The following is a 7,524-nucleotide window of genomic DNA, read 5'->3' as shown; positions in this document are numbered from 1 at the left end:
AAACTTCATCATTGTTATGGCATAAACGTTCAGGTCATATATCTAATGACCGACTTAAGCGACTCGTAAAAGATGGAGTTTTACCAACTCTTGATTTTACAAATTTTGGTACTTGTATAGATTGCATTAAGGGTAAGCAAACTAAAAGTACCAAGAAAAATGCCACTAGAAGTTTAGTGCTGCTTGAAGTGATACACACAGATATTTGTGGTCCATTTCCTCCATGCATAAGTGGTGAAAAATACTTTATCACCTTTATTGATGACTTCTCACGTTATGGCTATCTCTATCTGATTAAGAAAAAATCCGATGCTTTGAGTATGTTTCAAATTTTCAAGGAAAAATAAAAGTCATGAGATCTAATAGGGGTGGTGAGTATTACGGAAAATATGATGAAACTGGTCATAATTTAGGACCATTTGCTAGATTTCTTCAAGATAATGGAATTATTGCTCAATATACAATGCCTGGGATGCCACAGCAGAATGGCGTAGCTGAAAGGCGTAACGAACCTTACTAGATATGGTTCGAAGTATGGTTAGTGACACAACTCTTTCTGAGTTTTTGTGGAGTGAAGCCTTGAGGACCGCCTTGTATATTTTAAACAGAGTTCCTACCAAAGCTGTTGCTAAAACCCCTTATGAACTATGTGTTGGTAGGAAACCAAGTTTAAACCATATACATGTTTGGAGTTGTCTTGCTGAAACAAGGTTTTATAATCCACATGAAAGAAAATTGGATCCAAGGACCATTAGTTGCTATTTTATCGGTTATCCAAAAAGGTCCAAAGGATATCGATTTTATTGTCCTAATCATTACAATAGAATAATGGAATCGAATAACGCTAAATTTCTTGAAAATGAGAATTTTAATGAGAGTCGTGATAAAAGGGATGTGGTGTTAATTCCAGAATCAAAGGAAATTTCTGAGACATCACATCCTAATGATAATAACGATACCATTATTCTCACAGATACACAATCTGATGATCATCAGATTCCACGAAGGTCAAAAAGAACAAAGACCAATGCTGTTTCAGATGACTATTTAGTGTATCTGCAAGAACAAAATGGCACAGGTGTTGATGATGATTCATTGACGTTTTTACAAGCCATAAGCAGTAGTGAATCAAATGAATGGATGGATGCTATGAAAAGTGAAATGGCATCTATGCAGGCTAATCAAGTTTGGGAACTGGTTGAATTACCTAAGGGTGTCGTACCTATTCAATGTAAATGGGTATTTAAGACCAAACGAGACTCAAAAGGTAATATAGACCGTTATAAAGCCCGACTAGTGGCAAAAGGATTCACTCAAAGAGAAGGAATAGACTATAATGAAACCTTCTCTCCAGTATCCAAAAAGGATTCTTTTCGTATACTTATGGCCCTTGTAGCTCATTATGATTTAGAACTACATCAAATGGATGTAAAAACGGCTTTCTTGAATGGAAATCTAGATGAAGAAATTTACATGCAACAACCCGAAGGGTATAAGGAGGAAGGTAAAGAGCAATTAGTATGTAAACTCAAAAGATCAATATATGGACTTAAACAAGCATCCCGTCAATGGTATCTTAAATTTCATGATACCATTACATCCTTTGGATTTCAAGAAAATAAACTTGATGATTGTGTATATCTAAAGGTTAGTGGGAGTAAGTTCATATTTTTGATCTTATATATTGACGACATATTACTTGCTACTAATGCGTTAAGTTTATTACATGAAACTAAAAGCTTTCTTTCTAAGGACTTTTGATAAGAGTTTATTTTACGTATTTTTAAGTGCATTTTATTAGTTAATTTTGAGTTGATTATTTAGTTTTATAAATAAAATAAAGAGGTTTTTGGTAAAATTATATATTTTTGGTAAAAGTGGATAATATTGCATTTCTATTGATTTTAATGGTAAAAACTTCATTTTTATGCAGGAATGATGATTCAATCACCAAAGGATGTCAAATGAGGTAAAAAATAGAGATTTGGTGATGAATTCAAGTGGCAACAAGAAGAATGAAGTGAAAAACGTTCAAGTGAGGAAATGCAATACAAGTCAGTTTTGACACTCTTCAGTATTTTGACCATATCTGGAGCTACACTTATCGGATTGAGGTGATCTTTATACCATTTTAAAGCTAAGAAAGAGACCTACAATTCGTATGAAGACATCGAAATCCATTTCTGCCATCTTCATGGGCAAAACGTTGGAATACAGAAGCTGCATTCTGTGGTCGGAAGTTAAAACAGAGGTTTGAACAGGCGACAGTATTTCGATCATATCTCAGGCTACAAAGCTCCGATTTGGATGATTCTTGAAGCATTGGAAAGCTAACTCAAAGGGCTACAACTTTTGTGTTTTGTACAAAAGCTAGTTTGGCTTTTATCATGGAGAAAATCGCAGTTGAAATAAGGCCAGAGTGAAAACGCGAGTAGACAAAACGCGAGTTTATGCCGCGTTTTGTGTAGGCGCGTTTTATAGCCGAAATTCTGCAATTTGACTCAGTCAATTCTCTTGTGTTCATACCACTTTCCAGCTATAAGATGCAAGGGAATTCGGTGCACATGCTTCTGCAATAAAAGAGAAGACCAAATGAGTGTGGACAAAAGGAAACATCATATCTTTGACTTCTTTTTACAAAATCTGAGTGGAGGAAATTATGAAGTGAGAGGAATGGAATTTCTACCACCTTTTATGCAGAAACACAGGGGAAAAGCCTGGCATCACCATACGTAGCTAGTTTTCCTTCTTGCAACAAGTTTTCTCTCTAGTTAAGAGTTCTTAGAGAAGCATTTGGTTTTTCACTTGTAACCATCTTGTACAAGAACATAGCAGGAATTGGAGAGCTTTACCTTCAATTGGCTAAGCTTTCTTTTATCTTTCTTATACTTGTACTTCATGATGTTTTGCATTAATAAACTTGTGAGTTTGATTGTTAAATCATTCATGAGTAGCTAATTTTCTATATCTAGGGAGTAGATGAAACTTATGGCTAAATAATACTAATTGAATGTGATTTACACTTGTTATATCTTGTATTAACTTGTCTACTTGTGTAGCTGTTCTTACTTGTTATTGATTGATCACCAATAGCATGTTTATAGTGTTATTATTCAATGAGAGTTGGTAATAACAATTGAAACACATGAGTAGAGCTTGAGTTGTATGTTCATGAAAATAGAGATACACTTAGGTGGATTATTTAGCATTTCATGAAATAAAACAGAGTAGTAGTAGTATTTCACCATGAAAATAGGGAAATCTATATTGCTCTAGGCCATTTCATCATGAAAATGAGACTTGGTAATCTTGGAAATAAATCTCTGGTTAAGCAAGAATAATAGCAAGAAGTAAATCCATTCATTTGTGTAGTTTATGCCATAAGTGGAATCTACATCCCTAGAATCTTCCTTAAGTGAAATTTCTCTATTTGCATTCAGCATTTGTTAAACTAGATTTGTATATTAGAGTTGTAGATTACAGCATTAGACTTTCTCTGCTCAGATTAATTGTAAGTCTAAATAATAGAGAGAACAAGGGCTTAGTAATTGTTTAAATTGCTTCTCGTGGGATCGACCCGATACACATCTTGTACTACAATTGCGACCTGTATACTTGCAGTCCAACGGGTGTAAAATCGGAATTAAACTTGCATTGATAGTAAAAATCCCGTCAAGTTTTTGGCGCCGTTGCCGGGGAGCGGCAATATTAGAGCCTAATCATCTTTATTAATTTAGACAGTTTTATTTTTTAGATTATATTTAATCTTATACTATAATCAGTTTTTTTTTACCATTGAAGTTGCATAATATCCCTTATTTCTGTTTGTAGTGTATGCACCGGGAGTCTCGAGAAGTCGCACCTTTCGATCCAGAAATTGAGAGGACACTACGTAGACAAAGGAGGCACACACAACAGCAAGAGGAACAAGAGATTTGGCAACCGATAGAGGAAATTTTGATAGAACTATCATTTGAAGAAGAAATGGCTGAAAATGAAGCAAATAGGCGAGTTCTACGAGATTTTGCTCTACCGGGAACACAAGGATCTCAAACAAGCATAGTAAGGCCTACGGTAAATGCTAACAACTTTGAGATTAAACCATCACTTATCCAAATGGTTCAACAATCTCAATTTGGAGGTAATGCAGTAGAAGATCCTAATACACACTTAGCTACATTCTTGGAAATTTGTGATACAATTAAAATGAATGGAGTTAGTGATGATGCTATAAGGCTAAGATTGTTCCCATTTTCATTGAGAGATAAGGCCAAACTTTGGCTACACTCTCATGCTCCTAATACTTTCACCGGATGGGATGATTTATCAAGAGCATTCTTAAATAAGTATTTTCCACCAGAAAAGACTGCTAAGCTTAGAATGGATATCACTAGTTTTAGTCAATTGGAAGGAGAATCATTATATGAGGCATGGGAAAGGTTTAGAGATTTGGTTCGGAAATGTCCACATCATGGACTGCCGGAATGGTTAATCATACAAACCTTTTATAATGGTTTATCTTTCTCCACTAAAACTATTATTGATGCAGCCGCAGGTGGAGCTTTAATGGGTAAATCACCCCAAGAAGCTCAGAATTTGATAGAAGAAATGGCCGCAAATAACTACCAATGGGCCAATGAAAGAGGTAATACGAGACGTCACGCAGGTATGATAGAAATGGACACTCTCAATATGCTGAGTGCTCAAATGAATAATGTGATGAAATTGCTAAGTAGACAAGGTGGAGTTGATCCAAGTTCATCTAATGCACACGTAGCTTGTTGCTCTTTCTGTGGAGGTGAACATGATATTAATGAGTGTGTTGATTCTGAGCAGGTACAATTTGTCAATAATTACAACCGAAATGCTCCAACTAATCCCTATTCGAATACTTACAATCCGGGATGGAGAAATCATCCAAACTTTGGATGGAAAGATCAAGGCAATCAACAAAGGCCAACCAATCCGCCGGGATTTCAACCAAGGCAACCACGGGCTGAAACTAAACCAAGTTGGGAGATCGCGGTGGAAAAACTTGATAAGGTGACTTCGGATAGATTCGAGCGAGTTGAGGGGCGGTTGGACCAATTAGCTGGGATGTACAGAAACTTGGAGGTTCAAATTGGTCAAATTGCCAATGTGATCAACAATAGAAACCCTGGTGAATTACCAAGTAAAACCGAAGTGAATCCGAGAGAGCATGTCAATGCAATCATTCTTAGAAGCGGTAAAACGGTTGAGGGATTCGATTTTGAAAATTCAGGTGGTGAAAAAGACAAGAAGCAAGCAATTGAAGGGGAGCAAGAAAGTCAAAATGATCATGTTATCATTGATATTGATGCACTTCATCCCAAATTAAATTCTAATGTGATACCTTTTCCTCACAGGTTGAAGAAAGATGGACAGGATCGGGAGTTTGAAAAGTTCTTCAAAATGTTTAAACAATTGCACATTAACATTCCTTTCATTGATGCTATAACACAGATTCCCTCTTATGCACGTTTCTTGAAACACATCATGTCAAAGAAGAGGAAAATTGTAGATAATGAGATGATAGCATTAACGGAAGAGTGTAGTGCATTGATTAAGAATAAACTCCCTCCTAAATTGAAAGATCCGGGAAGTTTTTCTATTCCTTGCACTATTGGTCAATTGCATTTTTCTAATGCTTTATGTGATTTAGGTGCAAGTGTGTCACTTATGCCGTTATCGGTTGCTCGGAGATTGGGACTTCAAGAGCTAAAAGCTACCAATATTACATTGCAATTGGCGGATCGGTCAATCACACATCCCATGGGTATTTTGGAAAATGTGCTCATAAAGGTAAGACAATCTATAATACCTGTGGATTTTGTTGTCTTAGATATTGAAGAAGATGTGAGAATGCCAATTATTCTAGGACGACCGTTTTTAGCCACTGCACGAACTATAATTGATGTAGAAAAAGGTAAGCTTATATTACGGGTTAATGGTGAGGAATTGGAATTCAATTTGGATAATAAAGAAGGGAATATAGAGCCTACTGCTCTTGTTTCTAATATGCCATATGATGAAAAGGTTAACCAAGAAAGGACCGAAGAAGTTAAATTTATAAATGTCCTTGGTACTAACTTTCATGGTGTAGGAACAAAGGAGAAGAAGATAAGGATGGAAGTTGGCTTAATAAATTCGCCATTCCATGAAGAAAATGGTGAAAAGTTGAGCCAATTCAGAAAAGACAAGCAGAATCCACTCCAAGGTGAAGTTGAGCCTCTCTATGACAAGTCTAATATTCCTCCTTGGCATTTGAGGAAATTGGACTATGAAGATCAATGCATGGTTCACCACATGGTGGATTGGCTCGGGAGTTTCGACCCATGGGGAGAAAATCTCTCTCTAAATGCTCTAAAGTGATTCAACTTTTTCAGTCGAGCCAACGACTATAAACAAAAGCGCTAATTGGGAGGCAACCCGATATTTAGGTTATATTTGTTAACTTGGTGTGATTTTGTGGTTTGAATCAATGTTTTAGCTAAATTGTTGTTTTTGTAATGTAGGGTTGGCAATTGAAGGCAAGGATGACCAATTGAGTACAAAAAAGGCGAACTTTGATCAAACAACTCAACCCCTCGATTTGCGTTAAAGGTGTTTTTGATTCATTATAAAGGGGTAAAATGCATGTTTTTAATGTTTTACATTTGTTCCAGTCATTAAAATTGGCAAATAAATGATCTATGATGCATTTTGAGTCATTGGGGTACCTTTTGTAATTTTTCAAAAGTTGAAATTCTGCTAAAAATCGAAGCAGAAAATGCGTTTTCCAAGGAAACGCGACTATAAGTCGCGTTTCTCAGAATCGCGTTTTCAATTCTGCGCCTGCAGAACATAAAACGCGCCTTTAAAACGCGACTTGAAGTCGCGTTTTGGAGGAAGTCGCGTTTTCTCGCCTGAGCAAAACTGGAAAACGCGACACAGATAAACGCGACTTTAAGTCGCGTTTTCATACGTAACCGCGTTTTCAATTCTGCGAGATTTGTGCAGAAAACGTGGATTTAAAAACGCGCGTTGAAGGCGCGTTTTTAGTCGCGTTTTCGGTTCATTTTTCTGCTTCAAAAACGCGATTTCTAGAACATTTCTTCACTTTTCCATTTTTCCAGCCGCGTTTTTCTTCTTCTCTTCTACCCAACTCACAAATCTTCATTTGTACTCCATAATCGTCTAAGCCGAATTGAAGATCATTTGGGTATTCATCCACCGCCCAATCGTGATGCAGAGGATGACGATGATGCCGAGGGGGATGACTGACTTGGCACACTGCAGAAGCTATCTTTAGTTGATGAACTTGCTTGCCTAATTATCTTAACTTGTGGAACTTAAGATGTTTAACTTCATTTTATTTTTCTGTTTTCTATGTGGTAGGTACTTGTATTTTGACAGTGGTTCGTGATTAGTGGCTGATAAGGATCTCAGCCATTGACTTGGGGAGTACTTCTTTCTTTTCTTTTCTTCTTTTGTTTCATGTTCTTCCCTACACATTGAGGACAA

General features: G+C 36.5%; 1 non-coding gene across 1 annotated transcript; it reads right to left on the bottom strand.

Annotated features, from left to right (window-relative positions):
* Positions 1 to 4,371: 4,371 nt before the first annotated feature.
* LOC113705153 (small nucleolar RNA R71) lies at positions 4,372 to 4,478 on the bottom strand. The gene has a single exon (XR_003451800.1). It is a non-coding gene; the product is annotated as a small nucleolar RNA R71 (small nucleolar RNA).
* Between the last annotated feature and the right edge of the window lie 3,046 nt (positions 4,479 to 7,524).

The sequence above is a fragment of the Coffea arabica genome, chromosome 8e (genome assembly GCF_036785885.1).
Source record: "Coffea arabica cultivar ET-39 chromosome 8e, Coffea Arabica ET-39 HiFi, whole genome shotgun sequence".
Classification (NCBI taxonomy): domain Eukaryota; kingdom Viridiplantae; phylum Streptophyta; class Magnoliopsida; order Gentianales; family Rubiaceae; genus Coffea; species Coffea arabica.
The sequence above is the reverse complement of the archived record's forward strand: the minus strand, read 5'-3'. Positions and strand labels throughout refer to the sequence as shown.